At 43.3% G+C, this 13,612-nt stretch overlaps 1 protein-coding gene across 8 annotated transcripts in view; it reads left to right on the top strand.

Annotated features, from left to right (window-relative positions):
- The window catches only part of LOC148108096 (focal adhesion kinase 1-like), a 100,291-nt gene that overhangs the window by 80,760 nt on the left and 5,919 nt on the right, over positions 1-13,612 (top strand). For all 8 annotated transcript variants that reach the window (XR_015721179.1, XR_015721182.1, XR_015721184.1 and 5 more), the window contains 2 exons: positions 9,205-9,372; positions 10,634-10,771. The gene's annotated coding sequence lies outside the window, so the exon portion shown is untranslated. The remainder of the gene's footprint in view (positions 1-9,204; positions 9,373-10,633; positions 10,772-13,612) is intronic.

The following is a 13,612-nucleotide window of genomic DNA, read 5'->3' as shown; positions in this document are numbered from 1 at the left end:
GGGTCTTCCCAACCCCGGGAGCTGTGCCTAGGATGGGGTTGGTGCTGGAGTCAGTATTTGTGGAGTGACTACTAGGGTGATAAGTAATCCGTGGAGCCCGCGATTATTGTGTGCCGGTGCGTGTGCTCGGTGTTCTGCGCTCCCGACAACCTTGCCAAGACACCAAGGTGCAGAGAGGCGATGGCAGACCGTGGATGGGCCACGGAGCCAGAGTCCCAGCCCAGGCGGTCCCGGTGCAGAGCCCACGTCCTTCCTGCTTCTGTCAGGGCCACGGCTGACTACAAGGAGGCCGTGGGTCACGTCCTCATAACCATCACTGTCAGGCCCTGAGTAGTCATGATGTGTCCGTTGAGGCCATCGTCAGCATCGTCAGGGTGCTGGCTGGTCACAGCAGGGGTGTGCAGCCAGGCTGCCCAGTGTTTGATCCAGAGTCTGTTTCCTTATCATTAAATGAGATGACATTCCTAGTGAAAGCCTCCTGTGTCCTGTCTGACCCTGAGCGTGCAGCCTCAGGACCGACCGCTACTGCTTGCAGAGCACCGTCTCCTGGCCTGCCAAGCGTGGCTCGGGACCGACCGCTGCTGCTTGCAGAGCACCGTCTCCTGGCCTGCCAGGCGTGGCTCGGGACCGACCGCTGCTGCTTGCAGAGCACCGTCTCCTGGCCTGCCAGGCGTGGCTCGGGACCGACCGCTGCTGCTTGCAGAGCACCGATTCCTGGCCTGCCAAGCGTGGCTCACTGCACTCTGTTCTCTGACAGCTGCATGGCTTAGGAGAGAGTGCATGTGAAGTGCCTGGTAAGTCCTCGGTTCAAAACGAACTCTGGTGTGCTTCCACAAATGACCGCCCCACGCAGAATATCTGCAGTAAATTGTTGACCTCGCTCTGAGTAGATGTAGAAGGGAAACTCGTTGTTCAGCAGTTGTGTATTTTAATGAAGATGGACACTTAAGACTCTTAGCAGAACTTGTGTGTACCTTGCATTTTTTCCACCCTTAACTGAACCAAAAGAATTGTATTTACTACTTTGTTTGCATGTTTTCCTTGTGAGACTATTACATTTTTTTAAACGTCAGTAATAAAACTTTAGAAAAAATAGATCTTCTTATAACGTTTGGGTAGGCAAATATTTTATAAACAAAACATTAAAAGAATTTCCTAAAAAGGAAACGAATAAATAGGGCTGCATAAAAATTATGAACTTTCTTCCTCAAAAGATAACATTAAAATAAAAAGATTTTTAAAATAAGTTTTGCAAGATACCACCAAGAGAGTGAAAGACAGGTCTTGGAGTGGCAGAAGATAGGAGTCTAACAATGGCCTCGTGCCCTGAATATGTAAGGCATGCCTACAGGTCAGATGGGGGTTGGGGAGGGGGAATGACAACTCTTTAGAAAAAACAGGTGTTTCACAAAAGGAGATTTCCAAAATGGCCAGTCATCAAATGAGGGTGTTCCCAGTCCTCTCTACACTTACTGCCGTAAATATCAGTGACCACGGTGAAAGAGAAATGCCGGGTGGAGGTGGGGGTGGAGAGGATCCAGAACACCCCAGGCTGATGGGACTTTGAATTGGTGTGGCTTCTTCAGCTCCCGGATAGGTGACATCTGCTAACGCAGGTGTGTGTGTGTGTGTGTGTGTGTGTGTGTGTGTGTGTGTGTGTGATAAGTTCATGAAATTGAGGAGACTTGTTCTTGTTCTTTTGCGCATAGTCCTGCAAGAAATACTACTGATGAGTTGGGCTACATTACTGGACTGAATAATGATCCCTCTAATCCTGCTTTTAATTTCTCATGCGGAGTGTTGTGATTTTGTGTATGATTCTTTAAGATTTTGTTTTTGTAAAATTCCTACATGTGGAGGGGAAATTCTATATCTGAGCAAATCATTCCAAAAATACCCTCACGTGTCGGAAAGGAACTTGAAACCCAGAGGTAGGTGGGAAGAAAGCTCTTGCTGAATACTCATCAACCAATGAACATGGCAAAGAGGAGCCCCAGGCCGGTGTTGTCCCAAGGGCCAGAGGGAGCTCTGTGGAGGCTCTGCAGATGGTTGTACTTTCCCTGCAAACACGCATGGCATGAACGTGTGATTGAGGTTTTTATGACGTAAGAGGAAAAGTTGGGTGGGGAGGGGAATAAGGGGAAAGCAAGGGATGACGCTGGTACAGCACCCTGGTGGTGGCCACTGTGGTGAGTGAGAAGGGAGGGGAAGTACAAACAAGAAAGCAGGTGCAAGTGCGGAAGAAGACGGCAGAGAGAGACCAGAGGCCGGGCAACGATTAGCAGCCCTGAGCTACAACCGGGGCTGGCTCTGCCCCCCCAGGGGCATTGTCCGGAGACATTTTTGGTCATCACAACTGGAGGGAGGGCAATGCTGCTGGCCTCTAGTGGGTAGTAGCCAGTGATTATCCTACAGGCATAGGACAGGGCCTGCACTAGCCCACGACAGGGAACATCAGGCCTCAAATGTTAGTCGTGCTGCTGTGGAGAAGCTCTGACAGAGGAAACAGAACCCGCGGTGCAGCGGAGAAGACAGCAGACCTGTGGTGTGGGCTGGAGCCACTGGCCACCTGCATCTTGGTACCGGTGCCCTGGGAGACAGAGCCTGGCTCTTTTGTGGGTGTGTGCATGTGATGGTGACTAGCTGTTGAGTCTGGGCACACGCATTGAAGGTGAGGCCCCTGAATGGCAGAGACCTGTGGTCCGTGGGGAGAAGGGGAGGAGCCCTGTGCACACACGTGACCGGTGCATGCGCAGTATGAAGAGCTTTCCGAGGAGGGGCAAGACTTCTAGATAGCGATGAACCCTTTCACTTCTGAGACTGTCATTAAGGAAAAATCAACCAACAATGAAAGTCCCAGTGTAATCCACAGCAATCTGGAGGTTTTCCCGTATTTTGTATTTTAGTGAATACGAAGGTTCGTAATATTCTCACTCCCTGACTGTGTCTTCTCTGTCTCATTTCCTGGCCTCTGTTTTCTTTGACCCCAGATTCCAAGAATTGACCAAGTTCTGGGCTTGAGCCTCTTCTGCTGTAAGTCCACACTTGCCTCCTTCGGGCTCGGAGCCAGCAGCCATTTGGCGTGAGACTCTCACTCAAGCTTTTTGTCTGGACCTTGCTTCTTGTTTGCACACTTGCCTTTTAAAATGCCCCCTGGTGACGTTGACTGACATTCTAGTGGTGTCTTAATGATGATGAGGCCAGAGCTGAGCTTATTTTCTTCCCTAACATCAGCTTCTCCTCATGACTTGACCACTTCTTTAACGGGGCTCGTGTCCTTGTGTGCGTATTAATTTCAGCCCTCCCATGCTGCTCGTCTCCAGCTCCTCCACTGAGCCATCCCTGGACAAGCCATGCAGGGGGCTTTCGCACTCCTGCTCCCTCCTTTTCCTTTGGCCGTGGTTAGCAGCATGCTCCCTGGAGCCCCACACCTGCTGTGTCATCCCTTTCTAGCCTATACTGTATATGTCATGCCACCAAAACATTGTTTTATCATAATAGTCCAGGACTTAAAAATCTACCCTAGTCTGTCCATTAACGTTGCCCTGTTGCGTTCTGTTGTACCCACGGAAGGTACCTCTAACCATTTAATTTGAGTTCAAGTGATCACGGTCATATAATTGAGGATAGAGGTCATATTCTTTATAGAGTAAAGGACTAGATCATAGTATTTCAGGCTTAGTTTATCACACGGACTCTGTTACAGCTATTTAGCTCTGTCTTTGTAGTGAGAAAGGAGCCATGGACAGCACATAACGAAGAAGCGTGGCTGCGTTCCCGGGGAACTTTATTTAGGAAAGTCACTTGGCAGGCTGGATTTGGATGACAGGCCATACTTTGCAGGCCCTGATCTGTAGCAATGTTTTAAGCTCTTGGACGCCAGTGCTTACTATAAGACTAGATATGATTGACAAAGCTTGTAAATTTTGCACGTGAGATAATGCTAAACTGATGTGGTTTTACCTTTATTGTGTAAACTGTTAATTTACTATATGGAAAGTTTTGTCTGCATCCATTATTGACATTGCACCGCTGGCAGAGGGTGCTCTAAATTCTGCATGCCATTTAGTCCTCACTCCAATCTAAATTCAGTTCTGAAGTAGCTTGGGCCAAGTAGGTAACTGCAGACTACTTATGACCGAACTTCTGAGACATCTTTGTGCCGTGAAGCCAGAAAACATTTTATTTACACCTTCTCATTATTCTTCATCAAATCTAATTTGAAAGCATGTATGTGAAATTTAAACTGTAAGGCTTGTGCATGTGAAAATACGAAGTAGAGATTCTTGAAGGGGCATGGGTTTTAACATTTGCATTCTATTGCCCTCTTGTGGTCAACGATGTATTGTTCTTTTTGGGGGGGGCGGGATTTTTTTGTCTGTTCTTTTTTTTTTTTTAATTAATAATATTTTTTATTCTATTATGTTAGTCACCATTCAGTACATCCCTAGTTTTTGATGTAAATTTCCATGACTCATTACTTGCGTATAACACCCAGTGCACCATGCAATATGTGCCCTCCTTAATACCCATCACCAGTCTATCCCATTCCCCCACTCCCCTCCCCTCTGAAGCCCTGTTTGTTTCCCAGAGTCCATAGTCTCTCATGGTTCATTCCCCCTTCTGTTTACCCCCCCTTTCTTCTTCCCTTTCTTCTCCTACCGATCTTCCCGCTTCTTATGTTCCATAAATGAGTGAAACCATATGATAATTGTCTTTCTCTGTATTGTTCTTTTCAGGATGGCAAAATGTGACTTGTTTCCTAGTGATTTCGTTTTCAATTTTAAAGTGTTCAGAGACTATTTAATATTTAGGCCTAAAGGCCATTAAGGTTTAAAATGTGCATTCAGGAAGCTCATGTTCTCAGTGAGGGAGGTAAGATGTGTGTGTATGCACCAGAGAACAGTGCATGATGGAAGAAGGTCAGATATCCATGGGTGTGGTGTCGAAATAAATGCTGACAAGGGGCCCCGAGCGCAGAGAGGCTCGTGGCAGGGGCTAACTGTGCAAGTGTCCTTGGCCTGGATGGTTTGGTAGGATGCAGGCAGTGGAAACAGATGGTAAGTGAGGGGAGACGAGGTTCAGTGGTGCTCAGGGCAGCCTCAGTTTACTGCTGCCCCCAGCAGGCAGGCTAGCAGTGAGTGGTAGAAGCTTCAGGTGGGGCAGTTCTGGTCTCGGGGTCACTCCGCTGGAAACTTGTCTTCTTACCAGTGTTTTTCTTACCTGTTGTGACCATTTGTAGGTCATGAAGTCAACGTATCAAAAGCCAGTCTTTTGGGGCGCTTGGGTGTCTCAGATGGTTAAGCGTCTGCCTTCGGCTCAGGTCATGATCTCCAGGTCCTGGGATCAAGCCCCACACTGGGCTCCCAGCTCAGCGAGGAGTCTGCTTCTCCCTCTCTCTCTCCCCCTGCTTGTGCTCTGTCTCTCTCTCCCAGATGAATAAATACAATCTTTAAAAAAAAGGCCAGTATTGTTTTAAAATAATGGAATAGAATAGAATAGGATGGACCGAAACATTTCAGAGTACCCTGCATATTCTAAGGATTAGTATTTCTTTGTAAACCTTCTAAAACAACATTTATTATCCAAATGCATATATGTTTCCGTAAAATGTCTTACTTAGGTTATGGGTCTGAAAAGTTCAAAGCACTGCTCTAAAGGTTATTTGTCGATTGTGTTGTTTTGTTGGTGTTGGTTTTGTTTTAAAAAATAACTTTATGTTTTAAAAAGTGAATGTTCATTAGACAAATAGAGTCCCAAGCCAATCACTCAAAATACTGCCATTAAGCAACCACTGTTGATGTTTGTAGAGTATCATTCCAGGTATTCCTACGTGTGTCTGTTTGACTGCTGGCCTGGCTAGCTAGAGAAGCAAATAAGAGCCTGGCAGAGCGGAGATGGGTAAGGCAGGATATAAACAGAGAGCAGCCTGGCAGACAGACAGGAAGGCTTACAGAGGAGCTGATGGACGTAAACTAACTCATCTAACACAAAGCCTTGCTTATAATAAAGTGTTAAATATCTCATGTAATTTATTGGATACCATACTAGAAGTGAAAAAGAGAATGGTTATATGGGTACAAAACGGTAGTAAGTGTATCAGGTGTTTATCCTTGCGATCCCAGGGCTGACAGAGCTGTAGCCACTGCCACCGCCCAGCGCCACAAGAGAGTGTCATACTACATATACCTAGCCCAGGAAAAGATCAAAATTCAAAGTACAGTTTCTACTGACTATGCATGACTTTCGCACTGTCATAACGTTGAAAACTTCTGAGTTGAACTGTCCTAAGTTGAGGACCATCTGTATTGGAATTCCATATTATGAATATATTATTTATATGTGTACACATATATTATCTCTTTCATATTTATTATTTTACCCAGTTTTATTCTTTTATATATATATATGCATATATATTTTTTATCCAATTAGAGTTATCCAAATAATTACCTGTTTATTGCACTTTTATCTCTTCCTAAATCTCTGATCCAGAATTATTTTCCTTCTGCCTAAAGAATAACTTTTAGTATTTCCCTTAGGTCAGATCTCCTGGTAAAAGTTTTTCTCATTTCTGTATCTGAAAATTTCTCTATTTTGCTTTTGGTTTGGAAGTGCAGTTTTTCTGGATATTGAATTCTACCCGGGCATCTGTTCTCTCTTTGCGCATTGAATATTTGTTGCATTGTCTTTGAGAAGTCATGTGAGGTCACGTGGTTGCTCCTTTGGAGGAAATGTCTCTTTTTTCCTCTGGAAGCTTGTAAGATTTTCTGATTGTTCTTGGTTTTCAGCACTTTTACTGTAAGGTACTCTGTATTTACCCTGCTTGTTTGTGATTCTTGAGTGTGTGGATTGACATCTTTTACCAATTTTGGCAAAATTCTCGGGCATTCTCTCCTCAAATATCATTTCTGCCCTCTTTTGCTAATCTTCTTTCCTTGTGCCTCTGCAGCCAAGTATAGGAGCAGCTTTTCATTGTGTTCTTTCTCTTGCCTTCCTTTCTGAGTAGGCCGTCCTTTCGTCTCACCGTGCTTCACTCTGGGTGTTTCCTTTGGTTTTTTCATCCTGTTTTCAGCCATGTCCATTCTGTTGTCAGTCCATACCCACTGAGTTTTTCATTTTGGTTATTTTATTTTTCAATTCCATTTCCATTTCTTTTTGAAACTTTCTTTATCCTGATCTCCTATGTCTTTAAAGTATTGTCTGGTTTTTATTGTGGTGTTGTTAATGTTGACTTCTTTTCTCATATTTCTGATTTTTAATGAACATGCTACATATCATATTAACCAGACAGTTTGTACAAATCATTTGGATTTTACTGTGACCTTATTTTCCTACAGAGAACATTTCTCTTTGCTTCTTAGGAGGAGGATAACATGATATACCTTTGATTTTGGATTTGGATTACCTCATTGTCTACATTTGTCCAAACTCATCACATGGTCCACTTAACATTTGTGCATTTCCTGATTTATAAATTTTATGTAAAGTAATTTTGTAAAGAAATTTTGAACTCTAAGGAAGTGATATGCATGTTGAAATGTTTAGGGGTGAAATGTACTGATGTTTGCAGATTTCTTTGCAATGCATCAAAAATAAAATGGGTTGAAAGAAGGATAAATAGGGGTGGGTTGATAGGTATGTGGTAAGCAAATCTAGCAAATGCTAATGGTAGAATCTAGGCGGCAGTACATGGTATTCACTTTAAAGTATTTCTACTTTATTGTATGGGTGAAAATATTTGTAATACAATTTGGAACAACATTAGAGTGGGACACCATTGTAGTTTGTCATACTCTTCTTTGTCTTTGTTGATCTTTCTTGAGATACAAGTCAGAATATTTGTCACATTGATATGTTACCTTCTTGTTATAACACAGACTCCTCTATTCTGGAATTTGATGTGACATCGATGGAAATGTATATATTGCATGAATCCTTGTTACACTAAAGTCTGCCTGTCATTGGATCCTGTAGCGTGAACATTAAGGACAGTATGAAATCTCTGAATCTTGAGATTTCAAGACCTAGAATCATCGCTAACTTACTTTGTAACCTTGGGAAAATATCTCATGTGTTCTGAGCCTCAGCTTAATTTTTCATTTATGGAATGAAAACACTTCTGTAGTATTGAGTTCCTCTCCTTTGTGTTTACCCCTCAGTCAGAAATATTCCTTAGAGCTAATACTCAAAAGGCAAATACATTTCTCCTTTACCGTTTTGTTTATATGTTTGGACTCTTACATTAAATCAGAAGTCTTACATGCATATGTGTAAAGAGAGTCTGTAATGTTCAAAAGTTCATGGGGTGCTGTGTGGCTCAGTCGGCTAAAGTCTGACTCTTGGTTTTGGCTCAGGCAGTGATCTCAGCATCATGGTATTGAGCCCCGTGTCAGGCTCTGTGCTCAGTGCTGGAGTCTGCTTGCTCTCTCCCTCATCCTCTGCCCTTCCCCTGCTGGGCACATGCTCTCTCTCTCTCTCTCTCTCTCTCAAATAAATGTGAGAAATCGGAAAAAAGAAAGTTCACATCAATGTGCACAGTGTTACAGCTGGCCAGAGGCTCTCTTTCATGTGTTTTCTGCGAGCGGCATTCACTAGCATACCAGTGAGTACAGACACCTGAGTACAGTCTTGACTCATTGGTATGCTGGTGAATGTGGGCTCCCAGAAAGGGATGGTAAGGTGGAAGGGAGGGGCGAAAAAGAAGGAAGGAAGAGAAAGACAAAGGGGAAGAAAAAAGAACGGCTCCAGTTATTAGCATTTGCCAACTTCTGTGGTGTAAATAATCCTTCCGTCACCAGCACGACATCCCTGCACATGGAGTTAGCGGAGGAGTGACAGTTGGCTGCAGCTGGCTGCAGTAGTCTGTCTGTTGTCTTATACTCAGTTTCTAATTCATTGGGCTGTACAACTGTTATGGTTTATGTAGCCACTTAAAGTATCTGTGTAGGCGTGCGTGTTGGCTAGTTTTGTGAAAAAAATATTCAGAATACAGAAGTTATTTGTAAATTGCATGACATTTTCTGGCCCAATTGAAAATGCCTTTTTTCTTCAGCAAGTTTGGTGTGCACAAAAATATCTGGCTCCGTCTGTTTCAGAGGAAAGTCTGAACTTGGTGGTGGTGATTAGAAATGTCTGTTATGCGTCTGTTACAGTGATCTGAGCAGGTGTGGAGTTAAAGGGAGTCTTCTCTTTTTATTTTAGGCGTTTTTGTTGCCTTCCTGTGACATCGCTGTAACAAGGAAGGTAGTTCCAGTGTACAGAAAGTGGATCCTCCAGGACAAACCTGTGTTCATGGAAGAACCAGATAAAAAAGAAGCTGCCCTACAAGATGCTGAAAAATTAGGATTTTCAGAGACTGACAGCAAAGAGGTAATACATTGTCGCTTGTTTCAGTTGGGAGTACCCGTATTTTAGCAAAGTCTACCCGATCGGGCGAGGGTGCCAGTCAGTGGGGCACAGGCCAGCGGGGCTCTTTTATCGTAGTTGCTGCTCTCCAGTTGCTGAGTTCCGTGAGGACCTGCTTCAGTGAGGCTGCTTCTGGGCTGTCTTCAGGATCATTGGTCACCTCCTTCCCCTCAGGCTAGGTCCGGCTGTGCATGGCAGCTTCGTCATTCACTGTGGCGGCAGAGTTGTTTTATGAACCATCGTATGTTCACACGTCTGCGTATGACACTAAAAATGTCACTGCCGTATTGGTATTGACATGTTTAAACAAATAGCATTTGAGAAACTAAATTTAGAATGTTTTGGCAGTCTTGTCTTGTGCAGTGGCCTGCCCAGAGCAGCCGAAAGGACTAACCCAATAATGAGTGCTATCTCCTCTCTTAAGAAGCCTCACTTCAGGGCTGGGTGCTGTCCTCAGAGTGAGTGCTGCTGGAATGGAACTTTTCGTCCTGGTTAGGTAAAGCTAGAGGCTGGATAAACCTAAAACGACACAGTGGGATCTCTTCCTGAAACAAAATATCTGTCATATTTCTATTTCTGGCATGCTGTTTTGAAACTAGTCTGAGAAATTATTTTTTTTAAGATTTTTATTTATTTATGTGACAGAGAGACAGCCAGCGAGAGAGGGAACATAGCAGGGGAGTGGGAGAGGAAGAAGCAGGCTCCCAGCGAAGGAGCCCGATGTGGGACTCGATCCCGGAACACCGGGATCACGCCCTGAGCCGAAGGCAGACGCTTAAGCACTGTGCTACCCAGGCGCCCCTGAGAAATTATTTCTAAAAGTGGGTGTTGTAGCAATTAACAACAAACATTTAAGACTATTTGTAATCAAAGGCATATCACTTTTAAATATCTGTATTAATTCCATAATTTTTGATTTTTTAATATTGGTGAAATCATTTTAATAACTGGTCATGAGGTCAAAACGAATAGATAAGCAAATGGAATTTATCACACATTTTAAAGATCTGTTTTAGAGACTCATTCAGTCACTGGACCTGTGTTTATTTCTTCAGCACATACTAAACACTAGGCACTGTTTGAGGTGCTGGAGGTGGTGAACAAAATGGAAAAAAGACTCGCCCTTCTAAAACCTCTATTCTCATGAATTTTAGTAAGTGTAAGGAATTAAATATGTGAACATGTACTTCTTCCCCCTCCGTGAACTGGTTTTTATCTTCTAAAGACCTCATCTGACGGTTCTCGTCATAAGCGATCTTCCAGTTGGGGACGAACATACTCCTTCACGAGTGCAGTGAGCAGAGGATGTGTGACGCAAGAAGAAAATAAGAACGGGAAAGCCGGGGCCCAGGCTATGCTGCAGGTACGTGGCTGGCCGGAAACATAAAGACCTCCGCTTGGAGTCCATTGAACATTTTGTTTATTGTGATAGCATCATTAAAGTACGGGGATATTTGTATCTACCTGTCAGTAAACAGCCCTTAAGTTCTCATTCTGAGTTTTCTTCCTGACCGCTCATCTTCAGTTTGTAAAGATTCTTTTCTAGTCGAAGGAGACCTATGAGCCGGTTGCAGGTTTTTGAGAGGGATTATTACGCAGTGAATGTGAAATGACTGAGATCCAAATCTTAAAAAGCATGTCCTGAACACATATGGGGAGTTAGTCCGTCATCTGGACTCTAATTTGCAAGACAAGCATGGTGATTCTATAATCCCATAAAGAATATTCTTCTTAAAAATTGCCTGTTTGATGATAAATGCTCTACTTTTTAAATCTTTATCTGTATGAATATTTAAATAGAACCAGTGCCATTTGGGAACATTGGAAAGAACAACTTTGGCTGATCACTTAATCTTCCCAGACCTCAGGATTTTACCTCAAAAATGGGGATTGGGAGATTGATTACCTCTTGGCCCCCATCTACGTGGAAGGTTGTTAGGTCTCTAAGTGAAAACACAGAATGCCTCTTTTTCCCCTGCTCCCTGGCGCCCACCCTCTACCCCATATCCACCTGAGGTAGCATAGGCATAGCTTGCCTGTTGCCCAATTTTCAATGACATGCTTTTGTCATCCATCTCTCAGTAGGATTCCTTGTCATGGTATCCTTTTTGCTTTCAGGTTCATTAGCAGTTTAATACTCTGTAACTATTGAATCTTCTCATTTTTCAGTGAAAATCAGCAAATAATTGGAAATCAACTTGAAACAAAATGAAGATGATTTTACTTGAGTAGCTTCAGAGAACTCTGGTGCCAGTTGTTAGGAAAATCTGTGCCCTCACCAGAGAAGTGCATGCCGGAGTCCCTAGCCTGTGTCCCTTGGTATTCCTTGTCCTCCAAGTGGATTGCCATATGCCATCCTCAGCCATCCCACTGCCAGTATCTCCCTAGGTTCAGGAGAGTGTTAATTTGCTTTCTGAAAGGATCAGTTACATCGACTTGGCCAGACCAAGAAAAAATACTTTCCACTTGATTGTAGCACAACAGTGTTCAAAAATGTTTAGTTTGGATTCTAATAGCTGTGTTTGTTCTCTTTGTATCCAGTATCTTTGGTCCTTTCCTTGGTTCATTAGGAAAAAGTGGCCAAGTACAGGTTGAATAAGCTAGTACTCTTCTCCAGTTGCTGTTGAGAGGTACAATTTGGACGTATTAATTTCTTTTTAATTTTTACCTTAACCAGTACTGACATGGTAGTGAGAAAGATTCATGGAGTTGGCGTTTTGATCTTGTTTAAAAAAGAAAATGAGCGGAGAATATAATATATGAAGACTCCTCACTTTTACTTGGGAGTATGCAAAGTTTCCAATTCACATCAAGAAACCAAATACCTTGAGGGAAAGATCTGTCTTGCAGCAGATCGTCTATGCCCTACGTCTTCCAAACACATGGCCGCGAGGGGCAGCTGGGTGGCTCAGTCGGTTAAGCCTCCGACTCTTGATCTCTCAGCTCAGGTCTTGATCTCAGTCAGGGTAGTAAAAAAATAAAGTGGCCACTAAAATTATACTACCACTGCTAGAGTTGGTTAGTCAAAAAGTTCTTTGTTTTCCTTTTTCCCACTTGAAAGCTAGGAAAGTCTTCACAATTGCTGTTATCATCTGTTACCAATTATTACAGTGCTTATTTAGTAATTCTTTCTAGAAAAGTAGGCCCTGACACCTTTTTAATCTTGCACAAGATAATCTTAGAGGCTGTCAATATCTAAATTCACCCACTTGACTTTTGAGCATGTTTATTTTAATTTCTTCAGTCCGTTTGTGCATCTATTTTAAGATGTTGTGTTGATAGATTTCATTCCCAGGTGAGCCAGAGAATTCTGTTTGTTCCCAGATCCTTTGAATTTGTACTGCTGAACACAAGGGAGACTTAAGAAGGCATAGGATCTAGGTAGATGGTACCCATCCACCTTCATCACCAGACTGACAACTCAGTCTCCTAAACTGAAGGGTCACTGGTGTCGTCTGTGTCAGTAGTAACACAGTGGTAACTTTACTGTAGTGCCCCTAAGCAGTCACTAACGACTACGTAACAGGCCACATCTGTGCGTCTCACCATTTTCTACTGAAACATCCCTGACAGGAATGGACAGTGAACTTGTACCCCAAAGGTCTGAGGTAGAGTGTAGAGCTGTTGGCTGGTCATCTAAGTTTTTTTAAATCTGTTTTTATCTCAAGAATTCACATAGGTTTTATATCCTACTGCCTAATATCGTTCTCCTAGTCAAGGTATATGCACCTGGAAGCTCTGTACTGTTGACCATGTGGCCGTGCCGGTTTCCTGCCTCCCTACAGCTACTAGAGATCTGCGCCCGTGTTGGGTGGTGCTGGCCGTGCTTCCTACCTGCAAAGTTCATGTGCTGGGAGATTCCACAGCAATCAGATGGTTTTTCCCAGCCACTGTCTGACCACTGCTCCTCTTCCTCTCCCCGTCCCCGACCCCAAAATTTCTCACCCAGAAGCAGTGATCCTATCTTACTGTTTTCCCCTTTTCTTTTGAGGTAATGTAAAAAGAAGTCTTCAGAAAGTTTTCTGATTCATAAATTTTCTATAGTTGCACTATTAATTTGTATTAATAATTTTTTTCTAGGAAAGGTCTTTCAAGTGTGTCAGGTGATTCTAAGAGAAGCATTTTAAAGAATCTTGAGTATCTGTTGGTACCACTTGCCTTAGTTGAAATGACTCCAAGGTGATTGTTTAGTAGAGGGAAATTA

This window comes from Ursus americanus, chromosome 22 (assembly GCF_024610735.1).
Source record: "Ursus americanus isolate L20-20 chromosome 22, mUrsAme1.1.p, whole genome shotgun sequence".
Taxonomy (NCBI): domain Eukaryota; kingdom Metazoa; phylum Chordata; class Mammalia; order Carnivora; family Ursidae; genus Ursus; species Ursus americanus.
Note: the sequence above shows the minus strand (reverse complement) of the source record. Positions and strands in the feature narration are given on the sequence as shown.